Source organism: Temnothorax nylanderi, unplaced genomic scaffold (assembly GCF_030848795.1).
Source record: "Temnothorax nylanderi isolate EJ_2023f unplaced genomic scaffold, tnyl_v1.0 TNYL_tig0019_pilon, whole genome shotgun sequence".
NCBI lineage: Eukaryota > Metazoa > Arthropoda > Insecta > Hymenoptera > Formicidae > Temnothorax > Temnothorax nylanderi.
This window is the reverse complement of record NW_027249081.1, coordinates 1545524-1568003: the sequence shown is the minus strand read 5'-3', so window position 1 is coordinate 1568003 and position 22480 is coordinate 1545524. Positions and strand designations below refer to the sequence as shown.

The window sequence follows — 22480 nt, the reverse complement described above, 5'->3', positions numbered from 1 at the left end:
TAGTAAAAAAAATGACGAGCGAGCGAACGAGCATGGACCTGTACAATCTTTTGTAATCCTTTATAATCTTTATTAGTGTCATATGATTAATTCAATTCACGGTACTGTCCCTACCGACTATTCATTATCCTACAACTGTATAAAATATTCATCATATATTACCATTTCAAATCTACATTTTTAAAACGTGATATTTACAATGATATCTCTCGAGAGTCGTCTATGGGATTAATACGGGATTTAAAAAAGCAACATTATACACAGGTTCGAACACGCGAAATAGCACACGAGCGAATTCGCGGCTTATCACCGTACCCGTTTTATGCGCCTAGTCGTCCGGAGGAGATCTGACAAGAAATATATTCAATCGCGACGATTTATTCCGCGCGGCACAACGCGGCGAGGCGCGCTCCGTACGTGGTGTATCTCAATATTTCCCTTTCAACAAAACCGGGAAATATATCGGAACTTTTTCAATTCGATTCAACGAGCTTAGCAGACAAACTTGCGCGGCGGCGGCGGCGGCGGCGGCGGCGGCGGCGAAGGGAGACCGGGCGCGCTGCATATCGCGCGAAAATAAATAAAATGGAATTCGCCCGCACGCGGTCGCGGAATGAATGCAAAAAGTGTATCCACCACGTTCCCACCGTCTGTAAATGCAGCTGTTATCGTTAATCATTGCACCGTGTACTCCGACCAATTGTTCGCGCTTTATCCTATCGTGAATTACGATGCTTCACACGTATGATACTTTCATTACTCGTAATAACGCGCGAAATAATCTCGTTTTCATACAGAGATGTGAATCTGATCCCGATTTTAAGAAAAATAAAAATTTTCGATAAATATTAACATAACCGAGAGCAAAATATATATCTTTTCTGTTCCATACATACATTCTATTTTATTCTATCCTGTTCTATTTTGTTTTTATGGTTTTACTGTTACAGTCTAAATAATAACATAACAACAGATAGATTGGATCGGATTGACAATAATTTTTTATAAAATTTTGTTTACTTTCTCGTTTCCGCTCAATGTAATTTTGCTAATCTTTTATTGTCAGGGAAAAGTTAATTTTCAACATAGTAACTGTAATTTACGTTTTGTCTATAATCTAAGTTATCGCTCGCGATCAATATTACAATAATATCACAAATTATTCGTCGATATAGAACTGCATCTCCGTTTTCGTAGTCTCGACTTACATAACTTCTCAGATTAACAATCAAACACAGCTAATCGCGAATAATTGTTTTATTGTAAAAGTACATTAAATATATGTATCATCATTTTCAACTAAACGCTATAATCGTGTTTAGTTTTTCCAGAAAACGCCGGACCTATGGTCATTCTAAATTCCTGAATCCCCGAACCCTTAGAAACGGCTCCCTCGATCCTGTATCCCCATTGGCCGATTGCTTCTAAATTCCAATCGACGCCGTTCTCTAACTGTGAATAATATCACGGCAAACTTAAAGCGCATTATTATCTCCCGCGGGAGTCAGAAGCCCCAATCAGCGCCAATACCAATGCCGGCCATTGTAAACTCGATCAGCAGTCGGGGAACTATGCCGTAAATTACAAAACAAGTTCTGTACATATTACATTATTCTGTGTTAACGATATTTGTCGGTATTCTCGTTTACCGAACAACGTAACAGCAATAAGCTGTAGTATATATTTCTACGTACAATCGATTTGTTAAGAAACCTTTAACTTTAAGAGATTGAAAAAAAAACTTTTTTTCTTATCTTTATGGATAACTTCTTACACACGTGTAATTTTGATAATCCGATACCCGATATCACATCAGGTAGATATATATAGCTATCATTTGACAAAGAAAGTCAAGTTCGGTTTATTTATTCGGTTTATTTCGCGCTGTCAACGTAATCGGAGCTAAAGAGAGATAAGATAACTCGGTTGGGACTGTGATGAGGATGAAGAGGCGTTCAACGACCATACGCTTCTCTGTTTTGGCGGTTAGGGTGCAGTCCGGGGAAGTGCAGTCCCGGATCGATGGTCGGTCGTCTCACTTTTACAATTTCTCGCGCTCCCTTGCTCTCTCTCTCTCTCTCTCTCTCTCTCACTTTCTTTCTCTCTCCCTCTCTCTCGCTGTCTACCTCCTCTGTCCCATCTGTTTCTCTCTCGCTTTACCCGCCTTTCCCGTCGCAGTTGTTACGTTCTCTTTCTCTCTCTCTCTCTCTCTGCCTTTCTCGTATTCTCCATCTATCTCGCGCGCGCGCAAGTGCATTCACCCCGCGCGTGCATCTCCTCCCGCGTGGTACCAGTTTCAACCAAAATGACGCATCGCACACGCGGGAGGCGCGCACGCACGCATGCACGCACATCTCCCTCTCTTTCATTCGACGTCGCCCTACGGTGATGACTGTTTTTACCGCTAGGGCGAGAATTTGCGAGCTTTTCGAACGCGAAACGCGTTTACACGCGACGCCGACGCCGAGAAGCGAGAAATCTCTTTTTGTAGACGATATGTTAAGATCGCCCAACCTTGGCAAATGTCCCTCCGTTTATAGATATCGGAGGGCAAAGTAAAAAAAAACGGCATAGTTGCCTCGACGGTGATGAAAGATATCGACAGTTGAACAATAAAGAGATTGAAATATATTGCGTTGCAACCGCCCGCGAAATTGCAATCTCGCGCGATCCTACGACGCGATCGTAATACAGATAATACGGACGCTAAAAGTTACGTGCACGTCACGTTTTCGTTTAAGTCCGGAGGACTTAATAACTGAGAGCCGAGCGGGGCGAATTCCTTCTATTTCCGCGGAATAGAGCTGACTTTTGGACGGCGTTATTACGGTGCATTGTACATGTGCGCGGGCAGAACGAGAATACATGGCGGACACCCTCGTATCGTATAATGAGCAGCACCGAGCAGTGTCTTTCTCTCTCTCTCCGAGGCCCGTCCGCCTTCGCCAACGTAAGCGAACCGTGAAAAGCGAAAAAGAGACAGAGCGAGATAGGGAGAGAAAAGGGGAGAAGCGCGGCGAGACTGGTTGGGTCCTTTATAAAGCGCGCTCAGCAATTACTATTGCGACAAGCGTAATGCGCGCTCCGGTCCACCTCCATGCCGTTTAAATCACTGGGCGATGCTCAAAAGGCAAACGTACGAGGTAAAAGAGAATCGGAGAGAGAGAGAGAGAGAGAGAGAGAGAGAGAGAGAGAGAGAGAGAGAGAGAGAGAGAGAGAGAGAGACAGTAAACCTTTTAACAAGGGCAAAGAAAAGCGGAGGAGCGCGAACGCGATCGAACGCGACGCGATTTATCGCACCACAGCGAGGCAAACGCGCCGGTCGTTACGAGCAATAGGCATAATGGAGTTCTTTACGTGAGACGTCCTTTCTTCGTTTCAATTATCGGCCAAATGTCAATCCGGAGATAGTCATCACCGCCACGATTCACCTTGTTGCGTCATTATCGACGTGCGTTTAACGTAATTTGCTGCTAATAGACTTACTCCTGAATTGTTGACATAAAATTGATAGTTATTATAGTCGTATAACATCGGAAGATCATCTATAATTATAGTATACCGATCATTAATAATAAATATGGATTATCGTAATCGAATTGTGTGTATTGTTTATTAATAATCCTCCTCTTTAACATCTTAGGAATAATCAAACTAATCTAATAACTATTCACTTCATTACACTAGATTTAAATAAAAAAATACAAATGGCAAAGGTAAAGAAGGTAGATAGAATTGCGTTAGCGGAAGCGATGCCCAGCGAAACAAGGTAAACGTCCAAGTTTCTTCGTTAAAGTCAGGCAAATTGTCGTCGAGGCAGGGAACAACCAGATAACTCGCAAAAAGACACGAATAAAACAAACGGAGTTGTAAGATACAGTGAAGATACCAACGGTTGATTTAAACTGATTTTATACGGGTGACGATTCAACAGTTTACTCTGTGACATCCTCGCCACTGTTTGATCGTAACACTTGCCGAAACTTCACCGACTATCTTGTGGGGTTGTTAGGGGAATCGAGAACAGCCGAGTTTCTCACGAGCTGCTCGCTAGAAAGAGTAGGAAGGGTAAGAAAGAGTAGAAAGGGATGACCGCGACCCGACAATGCTCGAAATTGCCGGTCGTGTGTAACCGAGTAAACATATCAATTTCATAAGCTGCAATAATAAATTATTAGAAATAAGCCTTTCTTTTGCGTAATAGACGTCATTCACGCTTTGAGAGGTTTTAAGTAGTTTATTATAAGAATGTGTTATTTTTGAAAAGCCGAAAAGCTTTCAGCTTTGAAGATATTATTTAACAGTCCAAAAAGCGAATTCAACCACTCGTCACGAATAAACGAAGTTATTTCTAGATTTATAAAGAGTTTCAAATATCTGTAGTAGCTTCTATTATAAGCTAGAGCAATCTTACTATGATTACGTTTGATTTCATAGCGCGTTTCCGTTATTCCGCGACATAAGCGAGACGGACGACTGTACATCGCAACTACGATGACGACGACGACGGATACTACGCTTTTAAAAGCGAGTGCGTGCCAATTAGACAGACAGCTCGTAAACGCGCACTATACGTGTCATTCACTGACTTACCTGCCGTCCTCGTTAAGCTCGCAGACAGGCTAATGATTCAACAGGTGTTGCGCGTCGAGACGAGCGAGTTCGGTGGCGGCGTGACGCTTTTTCTTTCCTCTTTTTTTTTTTGTTCCCGACATTGAAAGGACCGGGGAACGTCGCCGATACGAAAACGGTCGGCGGTCTGAAAAGCTTTTAAATAGCCGAAGACACACTCACGAACGCGGGCAGACATACTCTTTAATCTACCGAAGCGATTGGTTCTAAGCTAAGAATTGCTCGGAAACTTAAAATTTATCGTTGTTGATTTGTTATCGATTACGAGAGTAACTGTAAAAAATAATCTAGTATAGTATATACCGAACAGCAATAATGTAGGTACCTGAAAGCTTGCAGGTACCACTTAAATCGGAGAAAATGCAAAATGTCAACATGAATGTAACGAATAACTTTTCCTTTCTTCTCTTTTTTCCGAAAATAAATATAACTATTTCTCGGATTATGTAGGACAGCACCTTTTCCCGAAACTTTTATTTCTGAAACTTTACAATGCTTTCATGTCAACTTGTCACTCCTCCATTCACACTCGTTTACTGCCTCTCGCTTTTGCTTCTGTCTCGTCGTAAAAGAGACGGTGACCGAAAAAAAAAAAAAAACGTAGCCGCGAGATAAACATGAATCCGAGTACTTTCGCGGCACATAATGCGTCCTTTTTAATGCTCATGTCCGCGCGAGGATGCGAAAGATAATTTGAATTCAATGTACTGGGAGCTCGCTCATCTCTGTTTCTGCATTCCTTCGTCGTAAGCCAGCCCGATGCAACCGTTGCGGATGCAGTACCGGCACGATGCACCGTCCGGTTCTCGCGTGTAACTGAGATATATGGACTTTATTATTTATATTATTCGAATATCCCGTCTCGCATGCCGCGCACCGCATCGGCGTGCATGCAGTCTACCTCCCGTTCATCATCCCTCTCAATATCTGAAATTCACTCGGACGATTGTCGACCGCGCGCCATAAATACAACGCGAGATGTAAAACACACGAATTTAATGAGTTTTATTTAATTTTGGTCAACGCGAGTACGCTTTTATTATTAATCGGACTGCGGTTGCAATACGATTAATCAGTTCACCTGTCAATTACGTGTAATAACGCAATGCACGAGAACGACGAACGGAATTGCGACGTTAATAAGCGGCGCTAATAGGTATTAATCTGCTGTAACAGATAAAAAGAACGATTCTCGCCAACGATGGATTAACGCTTCGATTTTTAATTCCGATGCAATGCGTTTGAAAGTGCAAGTTTAATCGGATTTTCGAGCTTCGTCGAAATCATTTATTCCATTCCTTTATATTGTTGAGTGACTGCCACGAGAAATTCGCCTATATTATACACATATACATACGCATAATTTTTCGGTAGGAGAAATTTCGAACAAGTTCACACATAAACCATGTGAAAAAAATTGCTGTATGTAGAGCACCTTTTGTTGAATTTTCTCTCCTCAAAAACTACTTGCATACATATCGCACCAGCAAGTGTGGACGTGTGCACATTTGTAACCGCACTGTTTGCTCTCATGTGACATTCAAAGTTCTCGACGCGGATTAGACATACTTTGCGCGCATTGCGACTTGGACAAAGACTTAACTCACAAATACATACAGAGTGACAATCGGAAAGTAGCTAAACAGCTATTATTTTGTAGTAAATGAACAGAATAAAATGACTTAAACATTGCTTAGCAAAAGAAACCCGTCATTTTAATTAGCATATAGTGCAAAAAGAATATACTTGTAAAAATATCTTTAAAAATAGATTAAAATGTCGAAAATTTAGTTGATTGCATAGCTGGTTGCATTTCACAATTTTTTTCAATAGCGGTTATTATCAAATTGTCACCATTCCGAGAATATGTAAGCCACACAACCAATCGAATTATTGGATCTTTTTTATATTCATTTTTACAAGCTCATAAATGTATATTTTTTGTACTGTGTGCTAATAAAAATGACTTTTTTACAATACAGTTTAATTCATTTCATTTTATCCATTCATTATAAAATAACAGCTATTTAGTTTCAGCAATTTTTCGATTGTCACTCTGTATATATTCATGTGTACTATAAATCATACAATATCACGTAATAATATTAGCATAGCGATACAATACTCTGAGTATAAGTAATTTTTTAGTAATATTTGAAAATGTCATTACATCCTGATGTTATTAATCATCTATGAATTTTGACATTCACAATATCTTATCCGCAAATATTTCAACGATAAATTTTTGGAAGTTTAAAATTGAATACATATGGTCGCACAAACAGTCTAACTTTCATAAGTTTTAAGTTTAAAAAAATGGTATATTGCATATCACGATTGCGCAGCACAATTACTCGGTTCCTTTCTTATTCTGAGATTTAACTCGTGTTGCGAACATTTAAGTTTTCTCTGACAATAATAACCTTGTCCATTTATTTTGTAACAAAGCATGATGCAAAAATTTACGAATTACGATGTTCGGCTTCTCAAACTTTTGCCATTACTTTACGATTCAATGCTAAATCGAATCGATTTGCGTATCGCACATACTAATCGCACGAGAGAGCGAATTATCAATGGAGCTTATACAAAAGTATGTTAAACGGTTGTATGTTGCGCAAAATGCAAATCATGTCGCTCGCACAGTCGCGGAGCCGTTTCGCATTCAATCGGTAACAAGGTCATTGGCTCTCCGCGAGACAAGCCTAATTGCGTCAAGCTGCACACCATTTTTTAGCACCACTCGAGCTCGAACGCTTAACACCGCACGAGCGGTGAGTATCGCGTCGTAAAACCACAGCGAAACGAATCAACGATGACCGCATTTATCGCCATTAAACAGGGATTAATCGCAGCGTGTCGGTACAACGCGGACAGAGTTATGCAAATAAGTCGCTTCGTGTTTCAATCTATAGCCAGGACTAATTCGTCGAGTTAAACGCGCAAAACTCTCTATTCTCGCAGACGACGGCCGCGGCGTGTTGTTTTAAATAAAAAAGAGCGTTAAAAACGCATTCACTATTATTATTTAACATAAAAAGAAAAATAATTATTATAAAATCGTGTATAACGATTACCATATGCAACTACATGACTTTTCAATATACTCGTAGTACATAACCGATAATCGATACGCCATTTCCTATTGTTGCTCGGCATTTAACTGATACCCCGTATGTTTACTCACGTATAAATTCCCATTCGTCGATTCCTTATCCCCAAGCTCCGCTTTCCGGGCGACGTGAAAGATCGTCTCCGTAATTGCCGGAGGGAAGCCCGCTCCGTTTCCGCGTTTCCTTTCACTCACGGGGCTCCTCCGAGGGGGCAGAGAGCTCGCCAGGCTGGAAATAAAGGACACGTATACTTTTAGACGAGAGTTCTCGTTCCGAGCACGGATGGATAATCCGCGTGCTAAGGGTGGTTGTTATGATACTTTGCCGAACGAAAATGTCATGCGATACGAGAAAAATTGTCAGATTCTATTTCAGGACACTAATCAATCGATCAAGACTTTCGTTCGCGTGTCCTTCGCAACGCACGAAAGACGTAAAACAGATATAAATACAAAAGAAAAGAAAGAGAATTCACAAAAAAAATTGTTTCATGCTGAAGATATATATCGTAACATTGTATTGTAATTCTACTTCGTTGTAATACTTTAGTATCTAACAATTTTATAAATTCGCTTTATAATTTCAGTTTGTTATGATTACTTCTGATATGATTATATTTAATTACTCAACAACATGTGAATTTCGAAACTGTTTTGCCACTATAATTTCACCATTTTATACTTTTTCGAGTTTTACATAGTTAGTTTTATAATTAAGTTTCATAATTTTCGCAACGTCACTAATGTGAGTTGACAGTAAAGTCAACACGACCTGCGACGCATTCTTTATCGAAGAAGACAGCGAGGAATGCTCGCCAGGAATGCGATCGTTGATCACACTCGACGAAGCAGTTCATCGATTTATTACGAAGTTACGTCGTGAACGACCACAGGACAAAAAAGAAATCAGTTGTGTTTGATGCTGCAGGACAGACTAGTGCGGGGTCGCCTTCGCGTGGAGAAGGAAAGTACGAAGCAATAAGGGGCCAATATAGGTGAAAACCCCGGTGTTAATATGTGGCGTATAGCTGAGCACAAGAGGAATGCTTAATGGCCGGCCAACACGCGATCCCTCCAGGCCTTTTTCCTTTATTTTCTCCTCTTTCTCCCAATCTTCTCTCCACGTCTGTGCTTCACGCTTCTCTTCCTCCTCCTCCCGTTTTCACCCAGTTACTGTGATCCACCGCGTTCGAAATTCATGAGCACAGGAGATGAACTGCGAGAATAGCGGAATAAAAGTGCTCGGAACCTGTTCGGAATATATAAAACATCACGCGAGCCAGACGCTTCTTACGTGCACCGGTATACTAATATTCATACGCGTGCATATTTACAATTTTCTTAATTAAAATCGGGTATTAGGTATATATGATTACTGCAATACAAGTACTTGGAATAAATCTTTTCCACTTATCAAAATGTACGCGTTTATTAGATAAATATTAAATATCTATCTTAATTATATCAAATATCTATTCTTATTCATGGATTTAATCGCCAGAACTCTTTCTGAAATGTATTAGAAACTTTCGAAAACTGTTTTGAAGATATAAAAGTCAGAGAGAACTATAGCAATAATTCTGAAAAACGGGCCGGCAATTTCGAGGTGGACTCGTCGTCGGAAGAGGATTAATTAAAGTACACGATTCATTTGGCGTATTGTATTTTTGCGCAATACATTTTACGCGTTTCTCGAACGTTTCACCGCCCGCGCGCCCGGTGCGAATTCCACGCGCAAGTCTCGATTCGCAGTTTTAGAGGAAAAGTTTGCGGATTGCTCTCCTCGCGCCTCTGGCAGTAGCTCGTTTATTGCGGGCTCGATTCCTGCGATCGACCGTGCGCGGCCGGCCGGCCGGCCGGCGGGGACGGCCACGCCTCGATTTCATTCACGGCAGCAAACTCGCGCTCAATTATTCATGCGGAATCTACGCGCCGCGCCTGCCTTCTCTCTTCCCTCGATTGGATTTAAGTCGCGAAAAATCGGGAAACGATTGTACGCCGCGCCATGGCGTACAATCGCACGGAAATGAATATCTCGTCAAGTAACATTGGATCGATCTTTCGCGCTGTATAGGAAGCTAAACTAATATGTATACAGATTTGACGTATGTATGTACATAAACAACAAGTCTAAACGAATATTATGCATTAGTATCGCTATCGAATTTCTGATATAGATCTCTAATAAACATATCAAATAAAAATATATACAAAATCCATAGAAGAGAAGGGTTAAAAAATAATGCTTCGAGCATCACTCGGCATCAAATTCAATCGTGATAGACCGGATGCCTCGAGAATAATCGCGATGGATATATCTCTCTATCTCTCTTTCCCTCTCCTCACCTCCCCCTCTCTCACTCACTCTCTCTCTCTCTCTCTCTCTCTCTCTCTCTCTTTCTCTCCAAGTCCGCTCGACGGAAAGGAAAGCCGAGCACGCCGCGCTGCACCGACATCGTTTCACCGCCGCGAAACTGGGACGGGGTTTTACGGGCGGTTATTTACGATCGAGGTTATGAGAAAGGCGGGGGCCGTACTGCCGCCTCCTCGACCCGCGCTCCTCTGCGAAATCTGCGAAAGGGTTGCACCGCCCGCCGAATGCAAATTACGCGAATTACGTTACCTGAGATTCCGGTCGGATAACAATCAACGCGCGCTCGCGTCGAACCTGCGCGCTTTTATCGGAACACGAACGAAGGGAACGCACGAGCTGAATCACAAGCTTCAAAGTGACTGAAATGATTATTTATAACGATTAGCTAAATTTACCGGACGAAATGTCGCGTATCTGTATTTCGTGAAAAAGAATCGCGATATGTCCACCGCGAAGAACTGGACAGCAACCGTTGATTTGTGGTCACGCGACGAACGTCAACTGTATACGATACGCCCCGGAGATATTGGAAAATATATCGTTCGATTACCGCGTCGATTCCGATTAGCGGAAATGCGGGATCGGCTCGCGACAGCGCGATGCATTCTCCCGACGGTGCATGCCAATAAATTTATCAAATTCGAATCGCGAATACCGTCAGCCGTGTTATGCACGTAACACGCAATAGAAATAACCAGTTTGAAAATTCCATCGGCAATGCCGGGGCAGAATGTTGCTAATGCACAGCGTGATCGGGAATTATGAAACCGAAATACTCTGCCGGGGTGGTATCGACAAGGTACGAGTGGCCTCGCGTACCTGACGAACTTTAATAACGTGCCAGCACGCGCTCCAGGCTACCATGTACGAAATCGCTTCGTTATCGAAGCGCAGAGATGAATTGCTGAGCAACGGGACGCGCGCTCGTTCCGAGATACGACGAGCGTAATTTCACGGAGGAAGGCGGTCGACCGTCTAGCGATTCTGCGATCGGGTCAGCGACCTCGTAATCTTCAAGCGGTTCAAGGTCGCGACGGAGGTTCGCGGCGAGTAGTATCGCGCTCGATTGTCGTCCGGTTGTGAGTCCGCGCATCGATTCCGGACGGAAATGGACGGACGCCCGAAGGTGAGGGTCGTCGCTCGACATTGGAAATCGATTTTGGCGAGATATCGTGCCGAGATTACGTGACGAATGGCGGCCAGTTTAGACGTATTTATTTCGCGCGCATGTCGGAGAAAATTCGTCGGAGCTGGCAATTCGCATCGTGCAATTAAAGCGTCTCGTTAATGCCGCTGTTAAACTAGTCGCGGAATTCGCCAAAATGTATCAATAATAAAAGGCGACCCGGGCAAACCAGCACGTCGCATTTTAATGACTCAATTTTACCTCAACAATAATAACTGTCGAATTATACAGCAATTACGCTACAAACAACTAAGTTTTCGTAATGTATAAATACGTAATGAATATCTATATGGCGTGAATGGATAACAGGCTGCCAGCCACCGCCCTATGTAAATAAATTAAATAATCTCTAATTGAATCGCACGTCCACGGCAATGATAACGCAACGTGGTACAATTATCGCGTTGCCCCCCGCTATAATAGAACGTGTTTATTCCCGTAAACAACAGTGCGCGGTGATAATCGCACGCGAACCGCGAAAAACCGTCCGTGCCGGAAATATTTTTCCGTTCGAGATCCGATTGTTTCGGGCGCGCGCGCGCGAGAGAGAGAGAGAGAGAGAGAGAGAGAGAGAGCGAGAGAGAGAGAGAGAGAGAGAGAGAGAGAGAGAGAGAGAGAGAGAGAGAGAGAGAGAGAGAGAGAGAGAGAGAGAGAGAGAGAGAGAGAGAGAGAGAGGAAAGCGTTTCAACAACAGAGTCGGTTAAAAGAGCGCGAGAGGAAACGTTGCGGGATGGCGAGGAGCACCGGCTGCTGTGTGATCCCCGAGGCCGGCGCTGGCTGGCGCGGGGCCAACGCCAGCATCCGTTCCACAAATGTCGCTAAATATACACCTAACCGTTCCTAAACAGAGCGCAAAACTTGGCCGATAGTACGCGAATTGTACTAGTCAACGGATGACGATCGCGTTAGGGGCAAGGTAGCTGCACGAGCTGCATTCGCTGGACGATCGATCTTCCAACTCACAATCCAATTTTTATCCTTACCTAAAAGTTATACGAAATAACACAATTCAAAGTGAGCTGAGCACCTTTGTGGTAACCTAATCTGATACATGTAGAGCAGAATTATTAGAGCCGTTTCGATAAATCAATAACTCGATAATACAAAACCAAAAAAAAATTAAAGATCATTGGGTTATTTCAACTCTGACCAGAATTGTCTGAAAATAAGCAAAATATAAATCGAAGGGTGTTACAGGTAATAACCAAGTGAACTGAATAAAAATATCAAAGAAATGTGGAAAATGCGATATAAAACGCGATACCGTGATACGTAAAGAGGAAAAGAACGATCCGTAGAACGACTATAATAACACGCCTTCGTAAATAACAACCGCGGTAATGTGACGAAAGATAATCGGTCATCATTATCGTCGGCCGATAACTCCACAAACGGCGACATCGTCAGCATTTACAACACACACGCAAATTACACACACAAGCGCGTCGCCCGTGCGCGTCGACCTGCTATTGATTCAAGACTCGCACGATGTGATTCCGGCTTGAGACAAGTCTCCTCTGTCGTATAAGTCAATTGAACCCTCCATACATCGCGATGACTTCTGAGTGATTATCGAAGATAATCGAGCGAATTTAACACATGAGCGAGACTGGGATTGATAACTCAACTTGATCAAACTTAGTGAAGAGACAACTTAGTGAAGAGCTCGTTGAAGAAAGTCTCGTCTCTCATTCCCATTTAATGTAATCTCGACATTTAATGACAATGAATGGAAATATGTTTATCTTGTTTTCATTTTGTATGTTTGTGTAAGTGATAAATAACAATCTTCGACAAAATCTGAATTTTACTTTTAATTTATTAGCTTAATTTTTATTCTAATTTTATTAATAAATTTATAGTAGTTTTCTGATCGAATATGAGAATTACATATTCCGAAGAGTTAATAACTATGAAAATATTTATATACTGACACATCTATATGTATCTACTGATGTGTTTACGTATGTATTGACGCACATCACAGAATCTTTTCTGCATTCCACGACAAATAACGTCATTAAGATCGGCTTTATCGCCACGCGGTAGACGACGTAAAAAGAAGATTCACGACTCGATCTTAACTGACTCGCCGCAAACTCCTTAACGATGTGACTTTAAAACTAAGTTTAACCGGCACATTGTATGCAAACGATGAGCGGATATATGCAACGGACGATGGTATAACTATCGATTAGATAAAACGAGATGCGAGCAATGTAAGCCGATGTAATTGTCGATTGAGCGAGGCAAACCTCTCTTTTAGTTGGTTTTTTCGCCTTCGTGAATAAAAACTTGAGTGTGAAAACAAATATACTCATTCAAATGTTAATGTAAAAATGTGTAATAAATTTATTAAAGCGCTCTTGCAAAAATATATCGCACCGATGGAGAACAATTCCCTCTCTAATGTCTCTATAAAACAGATTGCGCGAAGACAACGACAATCATTATCCTAATTTAATTAAACATCAATGTTTTCGTCCGTGGTCGTCGCTTCATCAAACACGCGACGTTGAGCGAAGAGTCTTCAAAACTAGCGAGCGGCAAAGGGTTTAGCGCCTGCGCCAAGTGCCGTTGCGCCGCTAAAGGCTGAAGCGTGACGATTTAAGAACGGCAAAACAAGAGTTTAAGAGGCGGTCGTTTTTCGAAAGCGTTGACGCCGCGCGAATCGTCTCCTCCGACGGGGTGATATCGTGCACGCTTCCACGCCGTTCAACGAACGGCCGAAAGAAACCGGTGGAACGAAACGCGTGAGCGAGAAGCACGGACGAAAAATGGGAAGGAGAATGAAAGAGAAGACGAGCGAACAAGAGAGAAAGATGACTCACGTACCTCTACGCCGGATCTACCTGAAGATTATAGTCGGCGAGATACTCATGGTCAACCAGAACCATAGTCACTCCATCCTCCTCTCTGTTTCTCTTCGCCTCTCTCCCTTTCATGTTCGTCGGATCTCTGTATCTCTACCGTGCGTCCACGAGAGAGAGAGAGAGAGAACTTCGTCGAAATCGTGCGGGGAAACGCTGGCGGAGCAGGATGGATAAAAGGACGATAGAGGCTAGATAGCACATGATAGAGAGAAGGAGAGAAACCGAGTGAGAAATAAGGATGGGTTGAGAACAGACAGTACCGAAATATCAACGACCGCGAAACAAACGTCGTCGACCTGACGTCCTCTCTCTTTCTCTCCTTCATCCTCTCGCTTCGCCGCATCTTTCCGACTCCCGCCGCGCTCGAACGGACGTGCCCGAAACAGACGTTTTTTCCGCCTTGTCCGGGATTTATGTCGACCGATCGTGGGCAGAGAGCGGCGAGGGTGCTGACAAAGAGAACCGAAAGTCGTGAGTTGCGGCGACGAAAACACAAGAGAAAACGGCGGGTACATAACAACGTCATGATACATGACGACGACGACAACGGCTCTTTTCTCTTTCTCTTTTGTTCCGCGAATATGCCGAGAAGAATGTCTCATTTAAGCTAAACGACCGCACGCGTTTGCAATTGGCGATACATCCCAGCGATGAAACGCCGCTTTCAGTTGAGAATCGAATGCGACGTGAAAAAACGAGAGAACTGCGGAAATGATCTTTACGCGAGATCGGACAGAGATCATGCATAATTATAAGTGTATTTTACTTCCCGTGACATCATCGCGAATATCTCTTACGTCAATAAACGGAAGTCGCACAAAGGTGAAATGTTCTCAGCGAAAGGTGAAATCGTTTCGTAGAATCTATTATCAGAATTTAATTTATATTACGTTAACGACACGTCAGCATCCACAAGGATGATGCGTTATAGTAACTTCCGAAGATTAGATTAAATAATATCTTAGAAGAGAGATTATCTCTGAATTACTATAGTTAAAAATAAGTTGCATAATTTCTAAAGCCTCTATCAATTTATTCGAGTTTAAACTCGTCAAAAACAAAGTACTTGAGATCCAGCGACACAATTTCTAGCGATTACATTCTAATTAAACGTAATCGCTATACTTAAATACAATTACTTAAGTTCTTAAGTTCGATTAATTAATTTGATCGAATAGACTTAACTTGTAATTTGCTTTAATCTATACGAATTGAAGAATATTTTGAAATGAAAAATATTTCGAATTAAAGAATCCCTCATCGAGGGCAGATGGATGATATATCGGATATCTTGGACGATTTGCTCGACGCCGTCGAATCGTTACGGTTACGGTCGCGGTTCTAATCGTGATCGTAAATCACGTCTCTTGCGCGCCGACAGCCGGGGGGAGCCCGCGCAATTGCGAAATGACGTGACGCGCGACGACGGAACGCCTGTGAACGAGAGTATGATATACCAAGCGGCGCGCGCTCCGGCCGGAGGCGATGTCAGGGTCACGTACATTTTACGCGGAGATACGTCTGATCGGGCGACGAAGCCTGGAGAACGCACCGTTTGAAGAACACCTGAATTAATGAGCGGAGTATAGTAAAAAACGGAGTGCATATTGAATACGAATTGATCGTAACATCTATGATCGCGATAACGAACAGATAGCATCCGGTTTTCACCGTCAGATTAAACAAGCCTAACTTGATACTTTTTGTTATCCTTTCTAAATTATATTTTTATTAAAAAATTTAATTTTAATCAAAATTGAGTTTGTAAATGACATGCCAAAGACACTTCTTGGATTGCAATAATAATTTATATTAAATAAGAGTTGTGTGTATATCTGACACACACAATTCGCTTATACCTTCTTAAATTACAATTATACCTGTATATCAAATAACGAATAAATAAATTTATTGAAACAATAAATTTATTATATTAAATTTAGTTCGAAACGATATACAAAGTGATAATATGACTACTCACTCACTCATGTAGTACGCATATCGAAATTAAAATATCAATTACTCGAGTTAACATTTTTCTTTCATACTTTTTTGTAATGCGTTTTACGTTGTAATGCGTGTAATTCCAGGCGATTGCGTTTCGACGCGTCTCGTTTCCCAGAAATTCAATGACGCGAGAAGAATTTAAACATGGCTCGTGTAGCGTCGTTTTATGCAGCGCGAGCGCGCGTAAAGTTAACAAGTCGATCCGGTCGTCCTTTGCCCGTCGAAAAAGGAACTGTTCGGAAAGTACGGGAGGCGAGCGCGCACAATGACGAATTCATTGTGCAACCATCATACCACATATCGTTACCAGATAACTTTCTATCTGTCGAGTTATCGGAGCTATTAAAAAGAGGTCATTGGGCGCATCGATGTTCGCGATGCGGAAGCTTAACAATAGTCAAAACCATGTTATTGCTCAAAATCGAAACAGTACTTAATCCCACATTGTGCTGTAAAGTAAATGACGTGAGCATACGAAGCATCTCGAGTTGCATCGCGCATAACTTACTTTATTCTATAAATTTTTAAAGATTAAATGTTGCAATAATACTCCCAATAATTAATCATCTTTAATAAAAATTAAAAATATAGTAATCTATTTACTTTAATCTTCATATTAAAAATAATTATTAAAAAGATCTATTTAAATATCGAACAGCTTCGCAAAAGTTAAACGTTTAAACAGTTCGTCAAAAAATAACTGATATTACTCGAGCAAAGATTAATATAGATACTAATTAAGTATTACGGTTATTGAAATGTAAGTATACTCATGTAACATTTGAATTATATTATTGAATTTATTAATTTAATTCGATTTCTCGACAGTTTACGAGACAAAAATTATTGCTCAGAAAAAGCACTTCATAGATAACACGAGTAGGAGAGAAGATGCAAAATTAATTTCAGACACGTATCCGCCCAAGGATTTCCAGTCGGCATTCAACGTTAAATCCGACGCCAGATAGAAGCGAGTTATCTCGCGAGCCAATCTTTTTTTTTTTTTTTCGAAAGAGCGCTTAATTCGACGCAAATTTCCGGTGGACGAATGCAACGAGATTACAGACGCGACAATCGCTCGTATAATTGATTCGGACGGGTTCGCCCGCGGACGATCTCGTTTCTCTCTTAACGAGCATCATTGTCACGCCGGTTCTCGTTTGACCTGAATGCAGGAGCCGATTTCCAGCTGTCTGCCAGTGTGTCAAGGTCATCGGCGCGAAGGATGCGCAAAATTGCAATCGGAACGAATCGTTTGTGATTCGCTGACCGATTTCAGTGATCCTTTCAAACCCTTCTCTGTTCTTAACGATCGCCAACACCCGGTGCTTCGTTAAAACTCTCCTCGCGAATACAAGTAAAAAGGCTCATGAGAAATTTACACAACACGGCGCCGAGTGTTGTTGGTAAGGGTCTTGCTGCGAAAAATACGAAATGCACCGAGTTTACGATTCTATTCTCACTTTTTTAACTTTACTTTCAAAACAGTTTTACACGATTCCGTCTTTTTCAAGAATCCGTTAGATTGTATTTTCGTACGTGGTCTTTTTCTGTATATCCGTATAACAAATGTTTCTGGATCAGCGAACGCAACGTGGCTTCTCCACGCCGTGCAATCCGGATTCTCATTAAGATAAGCGGACGCGGAATGTGCGATTTAAAACCGTGATCAAGCAAAATCGACGATACTTTTAATGTTTTAATTGCCGGAGATGAGCGCAATCGTCGTCGCCGCATCGTGCCTCCTCGTGCTAATTCATTGTTCCGAATGACTCCTATACGTTCGCAAGATCGAAAAGCAGATTTCGTTCGCATAACCGCGGCATCGTATCGTTATACGATTTACGTATTATAACAACGTATTATAGTAACATTCGAGTAACACCAACAGCGTTTCATCGACTTCATCTTTCTTCGACGAGATGAACTTCAGTGCAGTCTCTCAAACGTTTATTTTTCACAGTTAAAAAGCAGTTTAACGGGTATAGTCCTTCGAGTTTTCAGCTTTTCCAATGAATCTTAATTTGCCAAAAAATTTATTAAAATAAGAATCAAGATATAAAAATATAACCAGTTTCACTAAAGAAATTCTTGATTTACATAACTATAAAATAATTTTCGAGGATATAATTAAGATATTCCCAATGCAAAATTTGTAATAATACAAAATAATCGCAAGAAGAAACTTAACAAATCGCCAATTTCTATTGTTAATCTTTTGCAGTCCTATATATAAAGTTGAACTTGGCATAACTACGATACCCTATTACATAATTATATTCAAACGTTTGAAACTGTACGCGATTATAATCGGCAAATTATATTTTCTAGATCTTCATAAATTCTTCCAAGTAATTACAGTTCCTTAATTCATGTTAGGCTAACCGATTAGTCTAACATGCTGATGAAATTAAGGACGAACTACTTAATCTCTGCTCATTTAGCAAAAATAGTGTGGATTATAAAAAGTTTTAAAAAATGTATTATTAAAATCGTCAGCGAATCATAAACGAACTGCATCCTTTCGTATTGACGACCTTGACACACCTGGCAGATCGCTGGAAATCAACCCTTGCACATTCAGGTTCAGGTTTACTGAAATACTTCATGAGAGATTTGGATTATCGCGATCTTGAAGCATTTCAACACGAGAAAATCGGTCAAGTGTTCCAAAGGCATAATTAAGTACGATATGCTTTCACGCACCGTTTAGCGTTGTAACGTTAAAATAAAAACATTTTACCATATACGGTATTCATTCAATGTGCGTGCGTTTGTATGCTTGTACGAATTTCGTCATCCAATTGTGGAGCAGAGATAATTGGCAACGATGCATCTGACGGCAGATTCGGTAAAGAGCGCGCGTGTTGTTCGCGGTGTAGATATAATCTTTTTTACCGCGGCTGCCGGGATATAATTGACCGGCAGAGGGGTAGTCGACTCTCGACGGACGAAAAAGGTCAGGGGTGATCCATTACAGCGGCCGTGGAGTTCATTAACGATATTAAGCGCGCGCGCGCGCGCGCGCGCGCGTTAAAACACGTGCAGTCTCACCTTCGTCATTTTTATAATCCTTATCGTTTTACATTATTTCTCTTTTCCTGTTCCATTTTCCTTATCTTTCCGTAACGTCAAAAATTAAATTGTATTAAATGTAATAAACACAAACTTAAACACAACAATTCAACAAATTATTTTTGTTGTTCTCACTTACTATTTTAATTTTTATTATTATTAGAATCAGTATTTAAAATTAATTTTGATAATATTAACGATAATTAGGTAAATTAATTACTTTCTCGCATATTTTGATTGCATAAAAATACACACCGTTTCAATGGCACGATATGAACTTCTCGAAAAGACAGAGGAATATATCATGTAAACTCGTGCATTTCGTGGTGTTACACGATTGCCAGAGAAATCCTCAGCTGCTGGACGGATGCCAGCCAGCCAGCATACCGACGACTGAAACCAATCTACCAGATTATAAGTCACTCTCTTTCCAGACATGCGGCAAAGTCGTGTCGCTACTTATATTCGAAACCGGAAGACCATTCCCGCCCACTATGACATATTAACAGAGATTCTAATTACGTATACTAAGCAACATGAGAAATAAATATATCAGCCTCCGTTTCATTCTTTCGCTATTGAATACATGTTCTTTAAAGAAAGGAATTTATTTCAAGTTGATACAAATAAATTTAACACATGTAATGATAAAAACAAAAGAGGCTTTGATAAAAGCAATTACAGATATCTGAAAGTGTTGAAGTATATTAATCCAAAATATAAGGAAATTAATAGTATAACAGAATAAATAGATTTATTCCTATTATGATCACATATGTATAACGATACTACACGAGTCGCGTACTTGCAACGACAACTGCCTGCAATTTTCTCTTTTCTAGTCGAGGAATAAAAGTCAGCTCGAAAGTCAGATGAATTCTACCGTGAAAAGGGCAAAAAGTCGATCGAGTGTAAGTTTTCTTCGGAACGCAACCGGATTTATCGGGAATCGCGGTATGCAAGATTATAATCAAGGAGAGAAACTCACAATCATACTGCAAGGAGAGGAATTCGCAATCGCATTAAAGCGACTGAGAACGAAGCTACTGACGTCTCTAGAACCTGAGGAACATCTCGCTAGGATAGTTTATAAAGTCAATCTTTTGTTTGCAAACGCGTTATTTGTTAGTTTAAATGTCAATATACTTTAGTGTTTGCACATATCTCAATTTGGTATCTTTTGAGTTCAAAATGCAAGAATATATTCTAATATACGACAGTTAGCATGCAGTAAACCAAAAATTAATTTCTTTTTTAAACAATTTTCTTTCTTCCCTTCAGATTTGTCTGACTTGCACGCAATCGTTCTCGTGCTTCAAAATATGAATGATCCTTAATGAAGTATCCGTAGTGTCAGTTGCGAGATTGTACTCTAATTAATAATAATTAGTTAATAATAAGTCTCATACATGTGGCAATATTGCTTCAATTATGGCACATTGACGGTGCCAATTGTCTTTCCCGATTCTAGAATATCGTTTCACGAACCGAGCTTTCGAGATCAAAGCCAATCACGGAAAGCGAAGAAAGGAGGGAGATAATAGGCTGTCAATGGAACGATCGCATTTCCGTCCGCGTGCTGACTCCTCGATACGCAAACCGGTTTGATGAGGACCGGCTATCGTGAAACGTTGGGTTATAGTAGTCATTGACGTTCCAGGTGGATGTCATGGTGATGGCATAACTTGCCGTGATAGAACCCTCGATGCCGTTTCATCGTTTCCTTCCGGTTGCGTAGGACCGGCCGGTTTGCACAAGGATGCGTCGTCTGGGAGAACTACTTTTCGGATTTCAGTCCGCTTTGTCTCATTAGGCTTTCTCTAATAGATCACGTTATATTGTAAGCTTGTAGCACGGATTTATATCTCAAATCCTTATTAATCCTTATTTATCATTTATAATCATATTTACATCAATTGACTTTTATATCATTTATATGCATATCTATGATGTATTAGTTATTAAATTGTTCAAGTGTGTATAAAAAACCGCTTTGTTGAGTTGAAATTTTCATTCAATGGCCAAAATAGTATTATTGCTACCTCGATTGCTACTTTACTTATTGACATTATTATAATTATCACGTATATTTTTACAAACTGCAGTGTCTACTCTTGAAATATCCCGAAGAGGACATTAATACGGGCTCGAAACGGGAGATTTACGACTACTGTTATCGCGATCGACAAGCCAATTCCGAACGAATAAAGTTTGTTTCGACGGTCAATAAACGGCATCGCAATCAATTACCGCCTTCGCCCTCCGCGCGCCGATTGCCGAAGGAACGATTAATCCTACCGAATACTGAAATACCAGAATTACAGGGTCGTTTCGTTACAGGTCCGCGCTCGCGAGCAGAATCGATTGGACATGACCGGTCGGCATAACGATCGTCATTATTAACTGTGTTACATGCGTAACATCGTACAGCAGTGATTATATAACGGTCACGATTATTGACCGATCAGCTCGAAGTCCAGACGATATTGATTCACGTGTGGGATAAACGGAAGTCGTTAGACGCGATCGCCTGTTGTAAATGTTGATTCAACGCGCGTGCTTCTCACCCTCTTTCTCGATCGTATCGAATGGATTTTAGCATGCGACGCTTCGCTTGTAATTAAGAGGAACCCGTCGCCCCCCCTCCCCCAAAGGGTTAATAGTCTGAGAGATGTTTCCGCGTAACTTTACAAAATGTACGAAACTGAAACTGTACAACTATATAACATTATATAAAATTATATATATCCTCCTAAAAGTAAAATTAACTGCAATGTAATTATCTTAATTTAACATTTTCAATCAATGTTTCGTCGTAAATTATTTGCGGCGACAGATTTAGTCTTAAAAATATCTCTGAAAAGCACTAAATTACTATTTAGTTTCTTGATAAAATTACTGAAAGATTATCCTTTTACATATTAACACATACATATGTAGATAAATGCTTGATTTTACTGGCGATTTTATTTCTTTCTTGTTTCTCTCTCCTCTCTCTATGTTTATATAAAATCTTTTAGGGTAAACTCAGGTAAGATGGCCATACAGGAAAGATGGCCAACTCATGTTCATTCGATGTTTCATAACAAGCTAGATTGAAAGAACATAGGTTGGCCATCTTCCCTCTATGGCCATCTTACCCGAGTTTACCCTACTCTATTTAACATCCATATTTATATAAATCTCCTCTCTAGTAAATCTCTCTCTGTTACATTACTTGA

General features: G+C 40.8%; 1 protein-coding gene across 6 annotated transcripts in view; it reads right to left on the bottom strand.

Moving 5' to 3' along the window:
* The window catches only part of LOC139769039 (uncharacterized), a 173289-nt gene that overhangs the window by 107435 nt on the left and 43374 nt on the right, over window positions 1-22480 (bottom strand). For all 6 annotated transcript variants that reach the window (XM_071699787.1, XM_071699788.1, XM_071699790.1 and 3 more), the window contains one exon: window positions 7820-7973. The gene's annotated coding sequence lies outside the window, so the exon portion shown is untranslated. The remainder of the gene's footprint in view (window positions 1-7819; window positions 7974-22480) is intronic.